Source organism: Anomaloglossus baeobatrachus, chromosome 9 (genome assembly GCF_048569485.1).
Source record: "Anomaloglossus baeobatrachus isolate aAnoBae1 chromosome 9, aAnoBae1.hap1, whole genome shotgun sequence".
NCBI lineage: Eukaryota > Metazoa > Chordata > Amphibia > Anura > Aromobatidae > Anomaloglossus > Anomaloglossus baeobatrachus.
Window position 1 is genome coordinate 51473594 of NC_134361.1, and position 25826 is coordinate 51499419.

Here is a 25826-nt window from a genome sequence, read left to right on the forward strand (position 1 = left end):
ATGCAAACTTGATCTTCTGCTGATCTATCTCCTCATCTCTAATTCGAAAGTCTTTTAATGCATCTACTTTACACTACACTCGTATTTTTAAGGTAAAAGACTTCGCCAGGGATATGTTATGCCACTTATTATGTTTTGGCCATGTTTTTTGGTTACCGTGAATTGTATTTTAAAAATGGATGGGTTTTTTTATACTGTATAAGAGCATATCTGAACCAGTCATCAAATGTTAGAACTATACAACATTGATTGTAAAATGTTCAGTAAAAGTGATCGATTTACAGAATAAAAATTCAAAACTATAAAGAAGTAATGAATTTACGTATTTTTTAAATTATTTTTATATTTATTATATATTTATATTAAGAAAATCTAAACAATCTGGTTTTCTGTTTGGTATGATTTTGTCACGGCCGGGCGGTCGGGCCGACCCAGGAGGTGGATCCACTGGACCGAACTCTTAAGATGGTGGTAGGGAGTCCGGCAGCTGAAGCACTGATGGGCAGCAGAACAGTCCGTGCAAGTGAAGGCAGCGGAGGAGTCCCTGGGACCACGGTGTCACAGATGGTAGTCCTGGTGACGTAGCTCAGGTTCGGAAGCCGAGATGATATCAGGCGGGGTCCGGAACCTCAGGAGCGAGATGACGGGTCACCGCAGGGATCCGAGATGGTACGGACTGTCAGATGGCAGACGGACAGTGTGCGGGGTTCAGGATACGGCAGACGGGATGGCGAGGCAGGTACGGCTCTACAAAGAGAGATAGGTGAGTACAGGCACATAAACACCAGGAGACCTGACTCCTAGCTCAGGGAACACGAAGATCAGGCCCCGCCCCCTTGGACACTAACCCCCTTTATACCCAGTACCTGTTCAACCTCATTTCCTGTTAATGGACGCTGGCCCTTTAAGAAAGGGTCAGTGACCGCGCGCGCGCCCTAACGCGCATGCGCGCCGCCCGGGTGCCAGAAGCCAGGGAAGGAGGCTGAGGGGAGGACGCAGGGGAGCCGGCCAGGTCCTGGGAAGCCGTCGGGCGCCGGGATCGGGGACCAGGGGGCCTGGGACGGACGGAATCCGGGGGCTGAGGAGCGGGCAGCGTGGCAGGTGAGCCGGGGAGCGGGGGTGAGGACCCGGGGAGCGTGACAGTACCCCCCCCCCCACGCCCCCCACCCCGCAACCGGGACATGAAGGCACGGATAAGAGGAGTGCCCACGTTCTCCCTGGGCTCCCAAGACCTATCCTCAGGACCATACCCCTCCCAGTCCACCAGGAAGAACTGCCGACCTCGTACGGTCTTCATGGCCACGATATCCCTTACCGCATAGATGTCGTCATCGGCAATAGGTGGAGGGGCCGGACTGGCAGCATTGGAGAAGGGACCAAGGACCACCGGCTTGAGCAGGGAGACGTGGAATGAGTTGGGTATCCTCATCGTGGCCGGGAGCTGTAGCTTGTAGGAAACCTCATTGATCTTGCTGAGGACTTTAAACGGCCCAATGTAGCGAGGACCCAGCTTGTATGACGGTATCTTCAGGCGGACGTACTGGGAAGCAAGCCAGACGAGGTCTCCAGGAGAGAAACACGGAGGGTCTAGACGCCTTTTGTCAGCGTGTTTCTTCATCCGCTGGGAAGCGCGTCCAAGGGACGCCTTGACAGAGTCCCAAATGGTAGCGAAGTCACGGGCTACAGTATCAGCCGCAGGGACATCCGAAGAAGGGGATATAGGCAATGGAACGGAGGGCTGAAGTCCGTAAACGACATGGAAGGGAGATTTGGAGGACGACTCACTGATGTGGTGGTTATGTGAGAACTCAGCCCAAGGCAGAAGCGTGGACCAGTCGTCGTGATGGGTGTTGACATAGTGACGTAAGAAGGATGTCAAGATTTGATTGACCCTCTCCACTTGGCCATTAGACTGAGGATGGTATGCGGAAGAAAAGTCCAGAGTTACTCCCAGGTGTTTGCAGAGCGCCCTCCAGAAGCGGGAGGTGAACTGAGTTCCTCTGTCGGACACGATGTGGGATGGAAAGCCATGCAAGCGGAAGATGTGATGGATATAGGCTTCCGCGAGTTCCTGAGCAGAGGGCAGTCCAGCCATGGGGATGAAGTGGGCCATTTTGGAGAACCGGTCCACCACGACCCATATGACTGTGTGTCCAGAGGATAATGGCAAGTCCGTAATAAAGTCCATCGCAATGTGTTGCCAGGGAACTGAGGGTATCGGTAGAGGCAGCAGACGGCCATAGGGCAGGTGTTTGGGCGTCTTGTTCCTGGCACAAGAGGAGCAGGCAGAGACAAAGGCGGCGACGTCAGTGCGAAGGGATGGCCACCAGTAATGGCGTACAATCGCACCCCATGTTCTCTTCTGGCCTGCATGGCCGGCTGTTTTTGAGGCATGACCCCAGTGTAACACTTTTTGCCTGTCGGTCTCCGAGACATAGGTCTTCCCGGGTGGTATCTGGGCCAGAGTGACGGGAGCCACCGGAACAATCTTGCTAGGAGGGATGATAGGTTGGGTAGTCTCTTCCTCCTGCTCCATGGACATGAGGGACCTAGACAAGGCATCGGCGCGTATATTCTTGTCCGCGGGTCGGAAGTGGAGCTGGAAGTCAAACCTGGCAAAGAATAAGGACCACCTGGCTTGCCGCGGGTTCAGTCGCTGAGCGGACCGCAGGTATTCCAGGTTCTTGTGGTCCGTGTAGATGGTCACGGGGTACACTGCTCCTTCCAGGAGGTAGCGCCACTCCTCCAGAGCTAGTTTGACCGCCAATAATTCTCGGTCACCGATGGTGTAATTCCGTTCTGGTGCTGAGAAGCTCTTAGAAAAGAAACCGCAAGTCACCATCTTCCCGGAGGAGGATTTTTGCATGAGCACTGCTCCGGCTCCTGAGGAGGAGGCATCCACCTCCAAGGTGAACTGGCGGTTTAACTCCGGTCGGTGGAGTACAGGAGAGGAGGCGAAAGCTCGCTTCAAAGAGCAAAACGCGGCGTCGGCCGCAGGTGACCAGTCCTTTGGTTTAGCCTCCTTTTTGGTCAAAGCGGAGAGAGGGGCAGTCAGGGCGGAGAAGTGCGGGATAAACTGGCGGTAGTAGTTGGCGAATCCCAGGAACCGTTGGATTGCCTTCAGTCCAGAAGGAGGAGGCCAGTTGAGTATGGAGGAGACCTTCTTTGGATCCATCTGCAACCCAGTACCCGAGATGATGTATCCCAGGAAAGGGAGAGAAGACTGCTCAAAGACGCACTTCTCATATTTGGCGTAGAGACGATTCTCTCTCAGTCTTTGTAGAACCAGCTTTACGTTCTCTCTGTGGGTCTGGAGGTCCGGAGAGAAGACAAGGATGTCATCCAGATAAACTACTACACAGAGGTAGAGGAGGTCCCGGAATATGTCGTTCACCAGTTCTTGGAATACGGCAGGAGCGTTACACAGACCGAAGGGCATCATGCAGTATTCGTAGTGCCCGTCGCGAGTATTAAATGCGGTCTTCCATTCGTCCCCAGAGCGGATACGAACTAGGTTGTAGGCACCCCGAAGATCCAGTTTGGTGAACACACGGGCTCCTCTGAGCCGGTCGAACAATTCGGGGATGAGCGGTAGGGGGTACTTGTTTTTTATGGTGATCTGATTCAAGCCCCGGTAGTCAATGCATGGGCGTAGGTCACCCTCTTTCTTCTTAACGAAGAAGAAGCCTGCTCCCGCAGGAGAGGAGGATCTCCGGATGAATCCCTTTGCCAGGCTTTCCGTGATGTATGTGGACATGGCCCTGGTTTCCGCTGGAGACAACGGATATATCCGTCCTCGAGGTGGTGTTGTTCCTGGGAGCAGGTCGATGGCGCAATCGTAGGGACGGTGTGGCGGAAGTACCTCAGACTCCTTCTTGTCAAAAACGTCCGCGAAGGACCAATAGGCCGAGGGCAGTTCCGGTAGGTTCTCTGGAGCCGGGGGACGTCGGATTGGTTGTAGGGACTTTAGACATCTCTCATGACAGGCAGAGCCCCAACGAGTGATTTCGCCAGTACCCCAGCTGACTGATGGTTCGTGTGTCCGCAACCAAGGAAGTCCCAGCAGGATTTGATGGGACATGTGTGGAAGGACGTAGAGAGCGATGTTCTCGGTGTGCAGAGCACCTATACGCAATTCCACCGGCTTGGTGATCCAGGAGATGGTATCAGAGAGGGGTCTCCCATCCACCGAGGCAATCATTAGGGGCTTATCGAGTGGAGTAACAGGCAGCTGGTACTTGTCCACCGTGGCCTGCTGGATAAAATTGCCTGCTGCTCCGGAGTCGAGGTATGCCTCAGCCGTGAAGCGCGTCTCTCCTGTTGACACTTGTACCGTCCACATAACTGGGTCTGAGAGAGTCCCAGCACCTAGGGTGGCCTCTCCTACCAACCCTAGGCTTTGGAGTTTCCCGGCCTTTCCGGACAGGAGCGTAAGAGATGTGTGCCCTCTCCGCAGTAAAAGCAGAGGCCTTTGGCGAGCCGCTTTGCTCTACGTTGGTCAGACTGTCGTACTCGGTCAACCTGCATGGGCTCGTGGACAGGAATCCCAGCTGTTGAAGAGTGAGGCACAGAGGACTTCTGTGGAGGAGGGGAGTGCCGTACTGCACGTCTCTCACGATACAGCTCTTTGGAGCGTTCCTGGAAACGAATGTCCACTCGAGTGGCTAGGGCAATCAGGGCATCTAGGGTGGAGGGCACGTCACGACCCGCCAACTCATCCTTGATGCGACTCGAGAGTCCTTCCCAGAAGGCGGCTGTCAGGGCCTCATTATTCCACCCGAGTTCAGAAGCCAAAGTACGGAAACGGATGGCATATTGACCCACCGTCAGTGTTCCTTGACGTAGGCGGAGGAGGGATGAAGCAGACGCAGAGGCGCGTCCCGGCTCGTCGAAGGTGCTGCGAAAGGCCTGCAGGAACTCTTGAAGGTTCTTGGTCATGGGGTCCTCCTTCTCCCACAAGGGGTTCATCCACGCCAGCGCCTCGCCCTCCAGATGAGACATTATAAAGGCGACCTTGGCTTGGTCAGAGGCGAACAGATGTGGCAGCTGCGTGAAATGAAGGGAACACTGGTTTATGAAGCCCCTGCAGGTCTTGGGATCTCCAGCATAACGAGGTGGTGACGCCAAACGGAGACGGGAAGCATCTGAAGAGGCTGCCACTGGTGCGGGAGCCATGGCTTGCATAGCTGGGGACCTGGGTGCCGCAGGCGTCATTGATGCTTGTAACGTGTACAGGCGGGTGTCCACGGAGGTCATAAATTGCAACATGCGGGTCTGGACTTCATGCTGACGTCGGAGTTCCTCTTGCAAGGCCGCTAGTGCTGCAGCGGGATCCATGGCCTGATCTTACTGTCACGGCCGGGCGGTCGGGCCGACCCAGGAGGTGGATCCACTGGACCGAACTCTTAAGATGGTGGTAGGGAGTCCGGCAGCTGAAGCACTGATGGGCAGCAGAACAGTCCGTGCAAGTGAAGGCAGCGGAGGAGTCCCTGGGACCACGGTGTCACAGATGGTAGTCCTGGTGACGTAGCTCAGGTTCGGAAGCCGAGATGATATCAGGCGGGGTCCGGAACCTCAGGAGCGAGATGACGGGTCACCGCAGGGATCCGAGATGGTACGGACTGTCAGATGGCAGACGGACAGTGTGCGGGGTTCAGGATACGGCAGACGGGATGGCGAGGCAGGTACGGCTCTACAAAGAGAGATAGGTGAGTACAGGCACATAAACACCAGGAGACCTGACTCCTAGCTCAGGGAACACGAAGATCAGGCCCCGCCCCCTTGGACACTAACCCCCTTTATACCCAGTACCTGTTCAACCTCATTTCCTGTTAATGGACGCTGGCCCTTTAAGAAAGGGTCAGTGACCGCGCGCGCGCCCTAACGCGCATGCGCGCCGCCCGGGTGCCAGAAGCCAGGGAAGGAGGCTGAGGGGAGGACGCAGGGGAGCCGGCCAGGTCCTGGGAAGCCGTCGGGCGCCGGGATCGGGGACCAGGGGGCCTGGGACGGACGGAATCCGGGGGCTGAGGAGCGGGCAGCGTGGCAGGTGAGCCGGGGAGCGGGGGTGAGGACCCGGGGAGCGTGACAGATTTGAGGCTGGGTCTTCTGTCCTATAGTCCTGCGTGTGATGAGACAGTAAAGAGATGGATATTCCACCTATTCAAGACGTTGTCTGGCCTGCACTGATAATCGAGACCGCAGTTGCCCACCTTGTCTCTACAACACTGAGATGTTCTTGATGATGTAACATCTTTATCTGGTGGACAGTTGATTTAATCGTCCGACACAGCGGTGGCAATAAGATTTATTCTCACCTATTTTTCGAAAATGTCCGAATCTACAAAGATAGGGGGAATATTGGTTAACTAGAAGGTGGCCCGATTCTACGCATCGGGTATTCTAGAATTTACGTATTGTGTAGTTCATGTATGATTTTTGTTATATATATATATAGATGTTGTTGTGTGTACTTACCAAGTGTTTGTGTAGGGCGCTGTACATGTTCTGGGTGTTGTCTGGGTGTGACGGGGGTGAGAGCGGTGTTGTATGTGTGTTGCGTTGTTTGTGGAGCGCTGTGTGTCTGTAGCGTTGTGTGTGTGTTGCGCGGTTTGTGTGTGTGTGGTGTGTTTCGGGGGGAGGTATGTTTTGTGCAATGTGTGTGTTGTGCGGTATGTGCGTATATTTGTGTGTGCAGCGTTGTCTGTGTGTGTGGGTGTCTGTGTAGGGCAGTTGTTTGTGGTTCCCAGTGTGTGTGTGTGGTGTGTTGTGCAGTGCGCGTGTGTGTGTGTGTGTGTTGGGGGAGGTGTGCACTTCCCATCATGTTCCATCCCCCATGCAGTGCACTCCCCATCGTGCTCCATCCCCCATGCAGCGCACTCCCCATCGTGCTCCATCCCCTACGCTGCGCACTCCCCATCGTGCTCCATCTCCCATGCTGCGCACTCCCAAACGTGCTCCATCCGCCATGCTGCGCACTCCCAAACGTGCTCCATCCGCCATACTCCGCACTCCCCATCGTGCTCCATCCCCCATGCAGCGCACTCCCCATCGTGCTCCATCCCCTATGCTGCGCACCCCCCATCGTGCTCCATCTCCCATGCTGCGCACTCCCAAACGTGCTCCACCTGCCATGCTGCGCACTCCCAAACGTGCTCCATCCGCCATACTCCGCACTCCCCATCGTGCTCCATCCCCCATGCAGCGCACTCCCCATCGTGCTCCATCTCCCATGCTGCGCACTCCCAAACGTGCTCCATCCGCCATGCTGCGCACTCCCAAATGTGGTCCATCCGCCATGCTGCGCACTCCCAAACGTGCTCCATCCGCCATACTCCGCACTCCCCATCGTGCTGCATCCCCCATGCTGCGCACTCCCAAACGTGCTCCATCCGCCATGCTGCGCACTCCCAAACGTGCTCCATCCACCATGCTGCGCACTCACAAACGTGCTCCATCCGCCATGCTGCGCACTCCCAAACGTGGTCCATCCGCCATGCTGCGCACTCCCAAACGTGCTCCATCCCCCATGCTGCACACCCCCCATCGTGCTCCATCCCCCATGCTGCACCAGCATCAGCCTCTCTACCCGCAGCATCAGCCTCTCTCATCCCAGCATCAGCCTCTCTGTCCCCAGCATCAGCCTCTCTGTCCCCAGCATCAGCCTCTCTCATCCCAGCATCAGCCTCTCTCATCCCAGCATCAGCCTCTCTCCTCCCAGCATCAGCCTCTCTGTCCCCAGCATCAGCCTCTCTCATCCCAGCATCAGCCTCTCTCCTCCCAGCATCAGCCTCTCTGTCCCCAGCATCAGCCTCTCTGTCCCCAGCATCAGCCTCTCTCCTCCCAGCATCAGCCTCTCTGTCCCCAGCATCAGCCTCTCTCATCGCAGCATCAGCCTCTCTCATCCCAGCATCAGCCTCTCTCATCCCAGCATCAGCCTCTCTGTCCCCAGCATCAGCCTCTCTCATCCCAGGATCAGCCTCTCTCATCCCAGCATCAGCCTTTTCTGTCCCCAGCTGATGCCTTTTCGGTCCCCAGCATCAGCCTCTCTCCTCCCAGCCTACCCCAGCCTCAGCCTCCCCCAGCATCAGCCTCTCTTCTCTCAGCCTCCCCATCCCAGCCTTCCCCAGGATCAGCCTCTCTCCTCCCAGCCTCCTCCAGCACGCCGTGCTCCTCTGCCGACACTCACAGATCCGATCGCATACACTCACACACACCCACACACACCCGATCGCATACACTGACACACACCCGATCGCATACACTCACGCACACACACATTGACGATATTGCACATACGCGCTCATACTCACAACATCCGGAGATACCACATGCTTCTGGCCATGTGATCCTCCGGCAGGTCCTGGAAGCTCACAGCACAATATCGCCGCCGAGAAGCAAGCGATATCCCAGGATGTTGTGAGTATGTGGATGCGATGTGATGTGTGCGTGAGAGTGAGTGTGATCTGATGTGTGTGTGTGTGCTGTTATGTGTGTGCGTGTGTGTATTTTCCGCCGTTGCAGGACCTTGATGCGCTGGTAACTATGCTACCATGGTTACCAGCGCATCTCGTCCCCCGCTCGCACGGGAGCCCACACCAGCATACGCCGGCCAGCCCCAGCAATGCGAGGGTATGTGTCGGCTGGTTTGGCGGCGTACGCTGATGTGGGCTCCCAGGGGTACAGTACTCACCTGGTAGTCGTGGCTCCGTGACCGTGTCGGTTCGGGGAATGCGCGGGGGGGGGCGGGGCCAGAGCTAGCGTGCATTGCTTGAGGGGGGCGGGGCGTGGCCGAGTTGCCAATGCCTGTGCCTGCAGGGTGCCGGGGCAAGAGGCCAATCTGTAGGGGGGGGGCGGAGCCTGGGCGAGCGGCCGGCCAATCCGTGTGGGGGCGCAGCCTGGGCGAGCGGCCAATCCGTGCGGGGGGGGCGGGGCCATGGCGAGCCCAGCGGCCAATCAGCTTTGTGTCACCGTAAGGACACAATTTTGGAGCAAGACAGACAGACAGACAGACAGACAGACAGACAGACAGACAGACAGAATAAGGCAATTATATATATAGATAGACGGGAATGAATGTTGATTAATACCATGGATTATATTAAAAAGAACAAATTGTAACCTATATATTAGGAATATTAGTTCCCAGTTATCAGTCCTCTCTGATAGTATTAAAGTACTGTATAATGGCATTACACCAACAGGATTGCACTGACATCTCTCCACAATGATTGTTCCATGAGACGTTGAATCATAAAATCTACTTAATTGTTATCATACAGGGAGCACTGGTAGTTGTACTTATGGTTTATGGTATAAGTGTAACACTTTATCACTTCTGGCAGCTCAGGATGCATATCATTCATCGTTCTTTTATAAGCCTGCCATATCGGGCTATGGTTATGTGACGCCCTGGACTATCCAGGTCGTCCCAGGTAGTCACACACAACACCACACCCCCCTCCCGGTTAAGTAACACCAGCCAACCTAAAACCCTTGTCACCACCCTCCAGGTTTGATGTCCACACCAGGGGGCGGAGCCAGGCAGTTGGCTCCACCCACCGAAGAGTTCACAGGCCTGGAGGCGGGAAAACAGAGAGAAGTCTAGCTCAGGCTCCCGAGGAGTCAAGTTCAAGCACGAGTGCAGAGCAAACAAGTTCACAGGCAGACCTGCGCTCAGGCCTGCCATAGACTACTCCGGTGGCTGGGTCGGAGCCCAGTCACCATTGGCAAGGAGGCAGACGGTGGTGGCCGCCTGCAGGAGACCGGGAATACGACCGGTGGAACTGTAAGGGACCGGGAAAGGGTAGTGGCCCGCCGGAACCGAACCTGGGAGGCAACTGGATACTGGAGCACCAGGCAGGGTACTCAGACCCCATACAAAGTCGAATCAACTGATTGCGGGCTGGACTCAAGGACCTACCCCACACAAGTCCCTTTAGAAGACAACAGCCCAACCTTACAGGGTAACGCCACCGCCAAGGCATAGAGACCCAAAGGGCCAACGTCTGCAGGCAAACGGGCTCCTCCGGCACAAGCCAGTCGGGGAGCGGACTACCAGTGCCTAGGCACAGGAGTCGAAACATTTACACAGAGGTGCAGGAGAAAGGTGCAGACCACCAACCTAGTCTGGAAGAAGCTGCAGCCAGCTGCGGGCCCCGTTCATCACTCCGTTTGGTTTAACAGAGACTCCAGTGTCTTGTGTCAGAGTGAGTACACCAGTGCCATCAGGCACCGTACCGCACTGCACCGCAACACGTTACCCTGCACCCTGGCCCTCGCCTCTCGGGCCTCGGGACCAACACCCCCTACCCACGGAGGGGTCAACACCTAGCTGTGTCATTACACCGCTTCCGGGATCCCCGTACCTTCATCGCAGCGGTGGTGTCCATAATCACCACAACCCCTTGGGTGGCGTCATGAACTGTCATTCCAAATCAAACACCCAAATCCCCGCGTGTTGCACCAACTCCCTTGCAGAGCGACGTGACCCCCGGGTCCATGAGAGGCTCGAGCCACCACCCGCAGTACGAGCACGGATCCGAGCGGCTCGGCGGTCGCAGCCGAGCCAGCGGGGCAGTACACATCGACTCTTCTGGCTTCTGCGAACAGGATAGAACCATCCACTTACCTGTGGAAGTGCGCCTTCAGATCATCGCCAGCGGCGTCCCGCTGAAAAATTGGAAAATCCGCCATCTTGGGCGCGAAAAGTTCCCGCCCGAGCCGTCTTCCCTAAACAGAAAGGGCGCGAAGACGAGGCCCCGCCCTCGAGATAGGAACGGAGCAAAAAGCAAAGAGAGTGCTCGGAAAATACCAAGGGGGGGACGGAAAGAAAATGTCAGAGCCTACCGGAGACGGCGAAGGGGTGTCCGCCGCAGGAGTGGCGGCGCCTGAAGACGGAACGGCGATAGCCCCCACTCCGGTTGCACGAGCGGAGGAGGCCGCGGGTCCGGCGGTCGCCCAGGTAATGCCGATCTCCCTGCCTTCCGTGCCTGGTGCTGCCTGGTTACCCCAGTACGGTGGAAAGCCTGACACGTTGCAAGCGTTCCGAAAAAGATATGCTTGGTTCTCGATCTGTATGCCATGACTGGCAGACAGCGTGCAGTGGTAGTGCTGGGGCAGCTGACCGGTGCGGCCGAGCAAGAGACGGAGACCTGGGCCGACGCAGACCGGGCTTCGGTGACCACCATCTTTGAAAAGCTCCAGACCGCCTTTGAAACCTGCACCGAAGCCGAGCTACGGATGCAGTTCTACCACTGTCGGCAGCGACCCGCAGACAGTATCAGAGACTATGCCCTGCGCCTGCAGACGGCCCTCCGAACCCTGAAGCGGGTGGATACCATCAACGAGGCTGACAGCAATAAGATGCTGGTGGAACAGTTCCTGCGGGGACTAGGGTCCGCTGAAGACCGCAAGCAGCTGCGGTTGTGGGCCCTGGAGCACCCTGAGCTGGACTTTGCGGTACTGAAAGAACGGGCCATAAAGGCCCTGCAACCCCTTGATGTTGGCGCTCCTGCAGTGGCCCCTTGGCCGGCCGAATCAGCTCCTGTCTCGGTGTCGCCCCCGCTCCTGGCCCTGCCGGCCCTTGCAGCACCCGCCGGGGTGAGAGACGAGCTGGCCGAAAAAGTACAGCACATGAACGAGGACCTCGCCCGGGTGATCGCCGCACTCAAGCTCCCGCCGAGAGTCAAGCCTCCGGCAATGATCCAGCTCGCCGACAGTCCAGAGGACGTCCCTTGGATGCAGCGGAGGAAGAACACCGACCCGCGGTATGGGCCATCTGTTTGCTACAGGTGCAACAAGCCTGGCCATTACTCTAGGCGATGTCCGTTAAACGAGCAACCCCTGAGGCCAAGGGTCAATCCTCAGGAGTAGACCCCCATGGCCCGGCTGATTGGAGAGACCGGTTTGTAGGAGGCCTCCATCATCTCCCTGGCAGTGGATGGCGTCCCGACCATGGCCCTGTTGGACACTGGATCGCAGGTAACCACTATGCCTTATTCATTGTACCAGCGATATTGGGCCGATAGTGAACTTGCCCCTCCTGATGATAGCATGACCGCTAATGGGCTCCCTATGATCGAAGTGGGACTCAGGGAGGTGACCCTGACGGTGGGACGGACATAGCTCAAGCGCCAGGGGATGATTGTGGTGCTGAATGAGTCCAGTGACCGTAACCCAAAAGTGGTCCTAGGGACCAATGTGATTGAGCACTGTATGGGAGACGTGTTGAGCTTGCTGCAGCAACTGTCTGCCACTGCAGGAGGAGGAAGGCAGAGGGCACTACAGCGTGAAATCTGGGCCCTCCTGCACCAGCAGCAGGTGAACTTGACGGGTGGAGAGATTGGTGGAGTGCGGGTGATGGACGCAGCCCCTTTAGTGGTCCCACCAAGGAGCGAGATGATGATTTGGTGTAGAGCCGCAGTAGGCCCCAAGGGACGAGATTACCCGGCATTGGTGGAACCCTCGCCTTCAGAGCACTGGCCCACAGTAATGGCAGGCAGGGGGGTGATTGACGTCAAGAAAAGGAGAGTGCCTGTGAGAGTGTTGAACTGCAGGGAGGAAGAGGTTAGGCTCCCCCGCTATGCCACCATAGCCAAGCTGTTCACCATAGACCCTCACACCATCCAGGAGACACAACCTGGGCAGTGACACACCATCCATGCCACTAGATGAGTGGTGCCGGGAGCTACATGTGTGTGCACTGAGTCCACCCCAGTACACCACAAAGGCGGGGTATACAGGGTAGTACAGGAGTATGAGCAGGTTTTCAGCAAACACCCGCTAGACTTTGGGAGGATTAAGGGGGTTCAACATCATATCCCTACAGGTACACACCCACCCATTAAAGCAAGGTATAGGCCGATACCACCAGCACATTATCAATGCGCCAAAGACATGTTGAGGAACATGAAGGAGGCAGGGGTCATCCGGGATAGTTGTAGTCCCTGGGCAGCTCCACTAGTGCTGGTAAAGAAGAAAGATGGCACCATGAGAATGTGTGTGGATTACCGGAAGATCAATCAAATAACGCATAAAGATGCATACCCTCTCCCCCGCATTGAAGAGTCGCTGGCTGCCCTGAAAACTGCTAATTATTTCTCTACCCTTGACCTCACCAGCGGATACTGGCAGGTGGCGGTTGCACCTGAGGACCGCAAGAAGACCGCGTTTGCTACCCCCATGAGACTCTGCGAGTTCAACAGTATGCCGTTCGGGCTGTGCAATGCCCCGGGGACCTTCCAATGGCTCATGGAGTGCTGCTTGGGGCATCTCAACTTCGAGACTGTGCTATTGTATCTGGATGATGTGATTGTGTATTCCAAGACGTACGAGGTCCACCTGGAGCACCTGGCAGAAGTGTTCGCAGCCCTCTCCAAGTACGGGATGAAACTGAAGCCCTCTAAGTGCCATCTGCTGAAGCCTAAAGTGCAATACCTCCGACATGTGGTGAGCGCAGAAGGTGTAGCCCCGGATCCGGAAAAGATCGTTGCCATCCAGAGCTGGCCACGACCAGCCAGAGTGAGGGAGGTGAGGCAGTTTCTGGGCCTGGTAGGCTACTATCGCCATTTCATCAAGGGGTACACGAAGATGGCCGCTCCCATGCAAGATCTCCTCGTGGGACAGACCAAGAATGGAAGGGCCCCTGGTCCCCCGTTTGTTTGGGACGAGAGACATGAGGAATCTTTCAATCAGTTGAAGTCAGCCCTGACGGGGGAAGAAATCCTGGCTTACCCGGATTACGGCCTCCCGTTCGTCCTCTACACCGACGCCAGCAATGTGGGCCTGGATGCGGTCCTGTCCCAGGTACAAGATGGGAAGGAAAAAGTGATCGCTTATGCCAGCAGAAATCTCCGACCGACTGAAAGGAATCCCGAAAATTACAGCTCCTTCAAGCTGGAGTTCTTAGCCCTCGTGTGGGCAATAACCGAGAGGTTCAAGCATTACCTCGCAGCAGCGAAGTTTACTGCCTACACGGATAACAATCCGTTGACACACCTAGATACGGCCAAGCTGGGCGCCCTGGAGCAGCGGTGGATGGCTCGACTATCCAATTACGATTTCACTATCAAATACAGGGCCGACCGCAAGAACACCAATGCGGATGCGCTGTCCCGAATGCCGCACCTGACCAAAGAAGGAGTGGAAGATGACGACCTTGAGGAAATTGAGCTACCCGCATTCCATCAGCCACGAGGTGGGAAGCCCTGCGTTAATCAACAACAGGTGAACCTTGACCCGTTGCCTGGCCAGGGGTGGCAGGAAGCCCAGGATCAAGAACCCGCAGTCCAGTTGGTCAAAGCCATGATCGCGCAGGGCTCCTCCAGGATGGACCCCACAGCCCCCCCCAGAGGCCCAACGGCTGTGGAAGGAGAGGAACCGGCTGTATTTACATCTGGGGAAGCTGTATAGGGAGATGATCAATCCGAAGACCCACGAGAAGGTCCGCCAGGTTGTGGTCCCCCAAGCCAGTGTGCCCCGAGTCCTGCAGGCCTACCATGATGGTGCAGGGCACGTTGGTTGGAAAAAGCTGGAAATGTTGCTGAGAGAATGGTTCTATTGGAGTGGGATGCGGGAGTCTGTGGAGGCCTGGTGTCGAGAATGTGGTCCCTGCACCCTGAGAAGAAGGGACAAAGCCAGTCAGAAGGCCCCCCTACAGCCAATTGTCACTCACCAGCCACTAGAGTTGGTTGCCCTGGATCACGTCAAGCTCACGCCCAGCCGAAGTGGGTATACGTATGCCCTGACCATTGTAGACCACTACTCCAGGTTCATAGTGGTTGTCCCCGTTAAAGATCTGACGGGCCGTACTGCAGCTAGAGGCTTCCAGGCCTACTTCTGCCGACCGAACGGCTACCCGGAAAGGGTACTCACAGACCAAGGCCCGGCCTTTGAAGCAGAGGTGTTCCAAGAGTTCTGTCAATTGTACAGGTGTAAGAAGATCCGGACTACGCCATGTCATGCCCAGACTAACGGGATGTGTGAGAAAATGAATCACCTGGTCCTGAACCTCCTCAAGACACTACCGTTGGAGGAGAGGAACTTGTGGCCGGAGAAGTTGCCTGACCTGGTGGACATGTACAATAACATCCCCTGCAGTTCCACCAAGTGCACGCCTGCGTATTTGATGAGAGCCCGCCCGGGGCGGCTTCCCGTGGATCTAGAACTAGATATAAAGGCACCCAAAGCCCTTCCCTCCACTAACAAGTGGGAAACCAAGCGGCAGATGCAGTACCGACAGATCCAGGAGTATGTGGAAAGAAACCTGCGCCAGAGTTGAGAAAAACAAGAGCATCACTTTAACAAGCGGGCTTCGGCTGCCGCCTTTGAACCCGGGGATGTGGTACTGAAGCGCAAGAGAAGGACACATAAGCTCGACGATCAATGGGAAAGGACCCGTATGTCGTGCAGCCCACTGGATGGGAGAACGAGAAGACCTATCTGATCAGTCGCGACCAGGGGAAGACCACGGCCACTGTTTCCAGGGACCACCTGAAAAGATGCCCAGATCCCCTGAGGCTGGTGGATGAGGCTCCGGTCCCCGTACCGAGCGGGGAAGAGAAGAAAGAGGTGATCCATACCGTAATGGGCGACTTCCCAGCGGACTGGCCTATGCAGAATGGCGCGTTAATTGTTCCCGTGATAATGTTCTCACAACCCGTGGAAGAGAGAGAGACGGAAACGCCCGCCAGCGAGCCACCTGAACCAGCGCCCAGGGATGCACCTATACTACGCCCCCGTAGGTCTCTACCTGCCATACCTGACACATGGGAAGAGGGACCGATTGTCCCCTCTGTCCCACTGCCTCCTATTGACAACACTGGGCCCAGGAGGTCCACACGCCCTAACCTAGGTAGGCCCCCGCTTAGGTACAGGGAGACTGCCATTTAGGGGTGCAATGTGAATGAATGAGGACTAATCATCTGAGGCTTTACCTGATTCACAAGAAAGTTAAAGTGTGGTAGCGGTTCCCAGCTACCATGTAAAAGTCCCCGTTGGGACCCTGACTGCCCGTCCCTTTTGGGACTTTTGTTGCCCCCATTTCAAAAAGACAAGGCCGGGAACTTGCAGGCCACCCCAAAAACGTTTGGGTTTGTAAGTAATCCCCTCCCTTAACCGGCCATCCGGTTTCACCGCCTCCGGAGAGGCAGACTGGAGGATGGGCCTGCGGTAAGCTGTTGGCCGAGGCCCACCACCACTATAACCGGTGGCCGTGGCCATCCTCTGAGTCAGGGGTCCAATGGACGTGGGGCCTCTGAAAAGACTGTAAAACCTGCACCCGTCTCATTGAAACACCTGGACTCATTCCTGGACTTGGGAAAAGGGGTGCTGCCCACTTCTTAGGGGCAGCATCAAGGTCTAGGTTGTTTGGGTGGGTGACTGAGGACCCGGTTCCCGTATTATTAAAATTGTTACCATGACGTTCAAGTATGTGCCTCCCATATGGGAAGATCCAAAAAGATAAAAATGTTGAAACTTTGTACCAATGTTATTATGCTTGTATTGTTTGTCCAGTTTTCTATTTTCCAGAAACAAAAATAAACCGGTGATGGACGGGCAGCCCGCGGACGGTCTGCATTAAACCAAGGGGGAATGTGACGCCCTGGACCCCGTACAAATCCCTGAACCGACAGGGCCAAGTCGAATCAACTGATTGCGGGCTGGACTCGAGGACCTACCCCACACAAGTCCCTTTAGAAGATAACAGCCCAACCATACAGGGTAACGCCACCGCCAAGGCATAGAGACCCAAAGGGCCAGCGTCTGCGGGCAAACGGGCTTCTCCGGCACAAACCAGTCGGGGAGCGGACTACCAATGCCTAGGCACAGGAGTCGAAACATTTACACAGAGGTGAGGGAGAAAGGTGGAGACCACCAACCTAGTCTGGAAGAAGCTGCAGCCAGCTGCGGGCCCCGTTCATCACTCCGTTTGGTTTAACAGAGACACCAGTGTCTTGTGTCAGAGTGAGTACACCAGTGCCATCAGGCACCACACCGTACTGCACCGCAACACGTCATCCTGCACCCCGACCCTCGCCTCTCGGGCCCCGAGACCAACACCCCCTACCCACGGAGGGGTCAACACCTAGCTGTGTCATTACACCGCTCCCGGGATCCCCGTACCTTCACCGCAGCGGTGGTGTCCATAATCGCCACAACCCGTGGGTGGCGTCACGAACTGTCATTCCAAATCAAACAACCAAATCCCCGCGTGTTGCGCCAACTCCCTTGCAGAGCGACGTGACCCCCGGGTCCGTGAGAGGCTTGAGCCACCACCCGCAGTTTGAGCACGGATCCGAGTGGCTCGGCGGTCGCAGCCGAGCCTGCGGGGCGGTACAGTTATCATTCTCTTCACCATCAGTGATCCAACAGGCAGCATGGCACATCTCATGCGCAAGTGTGGATGGTAGTCACTCTAAAGCAAAAAAGTTTATACAGTCACAAGAAAATCTAAGTACACCTTGCTAGAACTATGGACTTACATATAATAGGACATAATATAAAATATTTTGTGCTTCAAAGCTCTTCAAATTAGGAAAATACATCCCGAGATGAACAACACTTGACAAGTCACACAGCGCCAGTATTTATCAAAAACCTCTTAAAAATGTACAGGCAGTGAGTGAAAAATTAAGTACACCCCATGAATCAGTATCTTTTGCAATTATCTTTCGCAGCAATTATTTGAAGTAACTGTAAGGGTGTACTTAATTTTTCATACATTGGGTTTGCATTTTTTTTAAATAATGACATGGATTTTTTTATCATGTTAGTTTCTATTTTTGTATTTTTCTACTTTTAAGACTTTGTAAGTCATTTCTTTTTTGTCGTGATATGTTAAACCTTACAATTAAAAAAAAATGTGTATTTAGTTTTGTACAAGGAATATATCATATCTATTACATCCCATCTTGCAGCTTTTTGCCCTGCATACAGCTTGGCTTATGAAGCTGCAGGATGAAAGAGATGTGAAACCTACCGGCAGAATCCAAGACTTTATCCAAAAGCTCAATAAGTGAGAAACGGTGGTTATCCCTAATCATGTGACGGCATTGACTGGTGGTCATTTTCAGCCTCTTATTCCACTCATTGTCCATTTTTTCAGGGAGAAATAGAGGAAACAAATTCAATTAAGTTTGAAAACTCTTTGATCCTGAATCTAAGTACCCAACTCTCATGTGTGATTTACAGCATTGGTATCATTATATGGGGAATGGGGTCTTATGAGAAGTCCAAGTTGTGAAAATAAAAATAACAAACTTTTTCTAAAATGTCTTTGATGTCAACTAAATGCTTTTTATACATAAATGTAAAAATCCTGTTAACTTCAAGCCCAAATTTGCTAATCTTTCTATGTACAGTACAGACCAAAAGTTTGGACACACCTCATCTCTAGAACAACTGTTAAGAGGAGACTTTGTGCAGCAGGCCTTCATGATAAAATAGCTGCTAGGAAACCACTGTTAAGGACAGGCAACAAGCAGAAAAGACTTGTTTGGGCTAAACAACAAAAGGAATGGACATTAGACCAGTGGAAATCTGTGCATTGGTCTGATGAGTCCAAATTTGAGATCTTTGGATCCAACCACCGTGTCTTTGTAGAAAAGGTGAACGGATGGACTCTACATGCCTGGTTCCCACCGTGAAGCATGGGGGAGGAGGTGTGATGGTGTGGGGGTGCTTTGCTGGTGATACTGTTGGGGATTTATTCTAAATTGAAGGCATACTAAACCAGCATGGCTACCACAGCATCTTGCAGCGGCGTGCTATTCCATCCGGTTTGCGTTTAGTGGGACATTCATTTATTTTTCAACAGGACAATGACCCCAAACACACCTCCAGGCTGTGTAAGGGCTATTTGATGAAGAAGGAGAGTGATGGGGTGCTACGCCAGATAACCTGGTCTCCACAGTCACCAGACCTGAACCCAATCGAGATGTTGGGGTGATCTGGATCTCAGAGTGAAGGCAAAAGGGCCAACAAGTGCTAAGCATCTCTGGGAACTCCTTCAAGACTGTTGGAAAACCATTTCCGGTGACTACCTCTTGAAGCTCATCAAGAGTATGCCAAGAGTGTGCAAAGTAGTAATGAAAGCAAAAGGTGGCTACTTTGAAGAACCTAGAATATAAGACATATTTTCAGTTGTTTCACACTTTAAGTATTTCATTCCACATGTTTTAATTCATAGTTTTGATGCCTTCAATGTGAATCTTCAATTTTCAGAGTCCTGAAAATAGAGAAAACTCTTTGAATGAGAAGGTGTGTCCAAACTTTTGGTCTGTAATGTATGATGGATAACGTAAAGTCTTCTCTCATCCCACAGATAAGAAGAGGGTGATAGCATTTACCAAACTCTGAGTTTTGTTGAGATATTCAAAACTAAATTTCAGAACAATGACAAGTGCTTATGGTGCCCTCCAGGAAGTTAGAGCCATTTTTCTTGGAAATGATTGTTTGAAGGGGACATAATGAGTAATTCATATATAACCCAAGTACTGATGATAAGATACCTGATACTCGAAGACTGTCCTGTTGTATAGATGGTACAATCGCTCCACCAGCTCTTTCTTTGCTACATAGAACTGGGTAACGTAGATGGAAGTAGGAGAAATAATATCTTCCAGGAAACAGCCGGGGATGTTACTTTGAGGTGTTCTAGGAAGGATAAGAAATGTTCTATAAATGCACAGGAAACATTTCTTACGGAATTAATGGTTTTATATAGAGATAGATGCATCCAACATAACACATCTCTACTCAGTAGCGGAGCTTTCCTCACTACCACATGGTAAATTATCTCTACAGAAATATGGAAAAGTGAAAATGATTTTTATAAAGTTCTAATCATACATGTCAGTATGTAGGTCCATACTCGAAAGGAGACTATAAATAGGGAGTCCGGAGAGATAATAAGACTACAAATATGGGATCAGACCACAGCAGAATACGAAGCTGATGAGACACCAGATATCCCAGAATCATCCACTGGGATTAGATTCTGAAACCAGAGACCACAGGATCCTCCTGTAATGGAGGGACCGGGGGCACCTCTTATGTAGTCGTGGCACTCGCCCCTGGGGTGGCAGGCACACCCCAGACCCAGCCATCACAGACAAATCCGGAACACATGGAGCACAGAGGAGATGTAGCATAGAGATATTAGGACAGTCCCATAATACAGCACCTGTCAAGTCCGGGCTTTTCCTCTGCTGGTGAAGTACAGCATTGTCCCAAGCAACGGGAAAGAGTCCAAGACAGCAATATAACTCAACAAGTTCTTCTTTATTACATAACAGGTCTGTAGCACACCTATCAATTGAAATCATTCTCTCCTTCAGGTTACACTTTCAGTCAAATGTAGTTACTCTCAGGGCTCTGTTACTTAGCCCTCACCTTACACTACCACGCAGCTGTTGATTCAGACTTCCAAGAAATAGTACATTCGAGCACTGGTTCACCTTTCTGTCCTCTAAAGGGGCTCATAAAACCTATCCTCTAGTCGCTGCACTGTTCCCGGACTTGCCAATACCTAACTCCAAGGAAACTTCTCAGGCCTTCTCCAGGAACTTGTGCCAGCCTCTGGCTCAGGTAAGGATCATTAATATGGAAGGTTTTCTCTGTGATTCCTACTCTCTTTAGCTTAACTACATTACAGATCTTCCTCAGCTTTCCACTGCTGTCTCTTTCTTCTTTGCTGCTTCAACTCCCTGTCAGGTCTGTGTCCCAAACTAGACTAGACTGTTTTCACTTCCTGTCACAACTGTAACTGCCACCACTCCTTCCCCTAGCCAATCACCAACTGTCAACTGTTATCAGTCAGTTTTCCTAGTGTGAGTGTCCTACTCCTGGGTGACAACTAGTGGTGAAACTAACAAACAGCATTACAATATACAGTGCCTACAAGTAGTATTCAACCCCCTGCAGATTTAGCAGGTTTGATAAGATGCAAATAAGTTAGAGCCTGCAAACTTCATACAAGAGCAGGATTTATTAACAGATGCATAAATCTTACAAACCAACAAGTTATGTTGCTCAGTTAAATTTTAATAAATTTTCAACATAAAAGTGTGGGTCAATTATTATTCAACCCCTAGGTTTAATATTTTGTGGAATAACCCTTGCTTGCAATTACAGCTAATAATCGTCTTTTATAAGACCTGATCAGGCCAGCACAGGTCTCTGGAGTTATCTTGGCCCACTCCTCCATGCAGATCTTCTCCAAGTTATCTAGGTTCTTTGGGTGTCTCATGTGGACTTTAATCTTGAGCTCCTTCCATAAGTTTTCAATTGGGTTAAGGTCAGGAGACTGACTAGGCCACTGCAACACCTTGATTTTTTCCCTCTTGAACCAGGCCTTGGTTTTCTTGGCTGTGTGCTTTGGGTCGTTGTCTTGTTGGAAGATGAAATGATGACCCATCTTAAGATCCTTGATGGAGGAGCGGAGGTTCTTGGCCAAAATCTCCAGGTAGGCCATGCTATCCATCTTCCCATGGATGCGGACCAGATTGCCAGGCCCCTTGGCTGAGAAACAGCCCCACAGCATGATGCTGCCACCACCATGCTTGACTGTAGGGATGGTATTCTTGGGGTCGTATGCAGTGCCATCCAGTCTCCAAACGTCACGTGTGTGGTTGGCACCAAAGATCTCGATCTTGGTCTCATCAGACCAGAGAACTTTGAACCAGTCTGTCTCAGAGTCCTCCAAGTGATCATGAGCAAACTTTAGACGAGCCTTGACATGACGCTTTGAAAGTAAAGGTACCTTACGGGCTCGTCTGGAACGGAGACCATTGCGGTGGAGTACGTTACTTATGGTATTGACTGAAACCAATGTCCCCACTGCCATGAGATCTTCCCGGAGCTCTTTCCTTGTTGTCCTTGGGTTACCCTTGACTCTTCGGACAAGCCTGGCCTCGGCACGGGTGGAAACTTTCAAAGGCTGTCCAGGCCGTGGAAGGCTAACAGTAGTTCCATAAGCCTTCCACTTCCGGATGATGCTCCCAACAGTGGAGACAGGTAGGCCCAACTCCTTGGAAAGGGTTTTGTACCCCTTGCCAGCCTTGTGACCCTCCACGATCTTGTCTCTGATGGCCTTGGAATGCTCCTTTGTCTTTCCCATGTTGACCAAGTATGAGTGCTGTTCACAAGTTTGGGGAGGGTCTTAATTAGTCAGAAAAGGCTGGAAAAAAGAGATAATTAATCCAAATATGTGAAGCTCATTGTTCTTTGTGCCTGAAATACTTCTTAATACTTTAGGAGAACCAAACAGAATTCTGGTGGTTTGAGGGGTTGAATAATAAATGACCCTCTGAATAAACTTTTCACAATTTAAAAAAAAAAAAGAAATAACATTCTTTTTTGCTGCAGTGCATTTCACACTTCCAGGCTGATCTACAGTCCAAATGTCACAATGCCAAGTTAATTCCGAATATGTAAACCTGCTAAATCTGCAGGGGGTTGAATACTACTTGTAGGCACTGTACATAAAACTCTAATACATCCTTATAACACACTATACAGATTAATAACCACATTTTAGAAACATGTGATATCTTCTGGGGGGGTCTCTTCTCCCAGGGAGCTCGACCACTCCCTTACACTCCACTGGGATTAGATTCTGAAACCAGAGACTACAGGATCCTCCACTGGGATTAGATTCTGAAACCAGAGACTACAGGATCCACCACTGGGATTAGATTCTGAAATGATAATGGACTTTAACCCCAACAGGACCGAAGAGTTTCCACAGACGTCTACCCCACCTGTCACTCAGGTGATCTATCCTTGCTAATGATGGAAGAGAGAAAGGGGGAGACGCGCTGAGTAGTACCCGATGACAGTGAAACTTAATATTGCCCCAAAGCTACTTACCTCTGAGGGTCGTGCACCCGTGCACAACCCCGGTTAATGTGATATGAGGCGGACGGGGTCCCGCTGACGTCTAGAGCTGTGTGTAGTCACAGGGAGTCACGTGGATGATTCCTTCCAGATGGATAGCGTGAGCAACCCAGTGATTAGGATCACAACCTCCGTGATGTGAGCTGCCCGATGACACAGGAGCCAGGGAGGAGAAAACTGACAGGGGTTAGGGGGATTAGAGGAGTTCACTGCTCCCAGAGCTGCTCCTGCCGTCAATCCCTCAAGGGGAAAAAAGGAGTGGAGGTAAAGATAAACCGGTCAAATAGGAGCGCTAGGCAGCAGGATCCAGGGAAACAAAAGTTCTTGAAATAAAAAACTTTTTTATTAAATTAAAATACCCTCTAATGGCCACAACGCGTTTCGACAGCAATGTTGCAGGATCACATGATGAAGACAGCAACATTGCTGTAGAAACGCATTGTGGCCATTAGAGGGTATTTTAATTCAATAAAAAAGTTTTTTATTTTAAAAACGTTTGTTTCCCTGGATCCTGCTGCCTAGCACTCCTATTTGACCGGTTTATCTTTACCTCCAATCCTTACTAATGATGTATGTGCTCAGTACAAGATCAGAAGTGAATTTGTCTTTAATAGCTGGAGGGTGGACCTTCAACAATCTCATCCATTCTGACAATGGTTGTCAGGAAATAAATGGAAACTGAGATTATATGATTTTCTACTATATATGAAAGGTTGTCAGTTCATATGTTGTGGTCCCCTAGTACAGGTAATACTGTCATATCAATGATGGCATATCAACAGGGGTCTGTCCTCTGCGGCCTTTGTTTACAATAAATATAGAGGTCCTGTCACCACATTTGCTAATTTATAGAAGCCTCCATTGGTTTTAATACAGATGTGAGATTGCTTGTGTAGGGTGCTCTGCATTGATGTCTATTGGATTTAGAAAAAAGACACAAAAATATAGTGCACATCTGTACTAAAGTCTATAGAGACGACGGCAGCCATAAGTCAACAACAGGGCAGTCACTTTTTCATCCAAATATGGAAATGTCCCAGACATAGAACCCATACCAATCACGCATGTGTAAAATAGGATGTCCACTGCGAGGCATCTTTAATGTAACCCCTTAACGACCATATACAGTGCTCCTCAAAAGAGAACACATGAAGAGGGATCAAGAGCCGAGTTCACCTAATTCCCGGCAGATGAAGGCTGTGTCATTCAGCCAGCATCTGCCTCTAACAAAATAGTACTATCAAAAACATCATGTTGCTCTTCAAAAAAACAAGCCCCTTAAACAGCTCCAACAACCTCGAAATAAAAAACGTTACATGTCTTCGAAAATGGCGACAAAAGCAAATTTATTTTTTATAATTTACATTCTTTACATAATCATACTGACCCAGCAAATCATATTTCCATGTCATTTTTACAGTGTAATGAATGCCATATAAACAAACCCCCCAAAAAAGAGATCTAAAATTGTGGGGGTTTTGTTTTTGTAATTTCTCCCCACATGTATTTTTTCCCCATTTTTCAGTACATTATATGGTAATACAGTATGAATGGTGTTGTTGAAAAGAACATTTCATTCCACAAAAAAACAACCCCTTATACAGCAATGTGGGTGGAAAGATAAAAAATGTATGATTGAAGGAAGAAAGAGGAAAACTTGAAACCGGAAAACTAAAAATTGAAAAGTTCTTAAGGGGTGAAAAGGCACAGACCCGTCTAGAATTTGCCTTTGTTAGAGATGGAAATGGACCCGTGACCGTACAGAAAACTCATTGTTCTTTTTACAATAATATGACACCGGACTGTATCTAGAGATAATAAATTTCTATTATATGTTGAAGTTCCTCCAGTATTAGAATAGTCATTCTCAGTAATAATAATGATGGCATCGGAGCTGTGAAATAAATGTAACAGGATAGGAGCCACCATTAGTCATTAATCCTAATCGGGTTCTAGTATTTGAGGAGATGAGGGTCTTACCAGGTGCTGCCGTCCAGATCATCTGAAGGTGGTGAAATCAGATCTGTGGGAGAAACACAACATAAATCTCTTATAAGAATATTGAAATAGCAATGACTGAGGCTCAACATCAAAGAAATAAATCCTAATAAAGTGCTCAGTGCTCTCCGATATGTACATGAGGGAACGATTACATTCATCTACAGAAACTGCACTGTGCATGGCCGACGAGGAGAAATCCCCAAATACCATTTCTGCCTGAATTTAAAAGTTTTCCCAATTTTTCGGACTGATTGACCCTCATTTCTTAAAGTAATGATGGCCACTCGTGTTTCTTTAATTAGCTGCTTTTTTCTTGCCATAAGGCCCCTTTCACACGTCAGTGATTCTGGTACGTTTGTGGGTTTTTTTATACATACCAGAATCACTGACATATGCAGACCCATTATAATCAATGGGTCTGCTCACACATCAGTGATTTTTCACTGAACTTGTCTCCGTGCAGCGTACACCCGTGTGTCCGTGTTTCTGCACGGAGACAAGTCACTTTTTTTCTAGCATCACTGATGACCCACAGACCACACTATGGTGTGATCCGTGTGTGATCAGTGAAACACCAGAAAATCACGGACATATTAAATATTTTCAACTTACCTTGCCTGCGATTCGCTGTGCAGCCTCTGTTCTCGGCAGCTCCTGCCTGGCTCATGAATATTTATGAGAGCAGGAACAGCCGACCAGGAAGTAGCTGCTGAGAGCGGTGGGCGGACGCTGCAGAGCTGGAGACTTCAGCACCATGGACAGCAGGAACGAAGGCAGGTGAGTAATGTCCATATGCAATCAAGGATCACGGATCACGGATTGCACATGGACAACCCACGTGTGCCGTGAATCACGGAACAAGGAGGGACATTTGCGTGTTTTACACGTCAGTGAAGAACGTCAGTGTTTTTCACTGACGTGTGAAACGG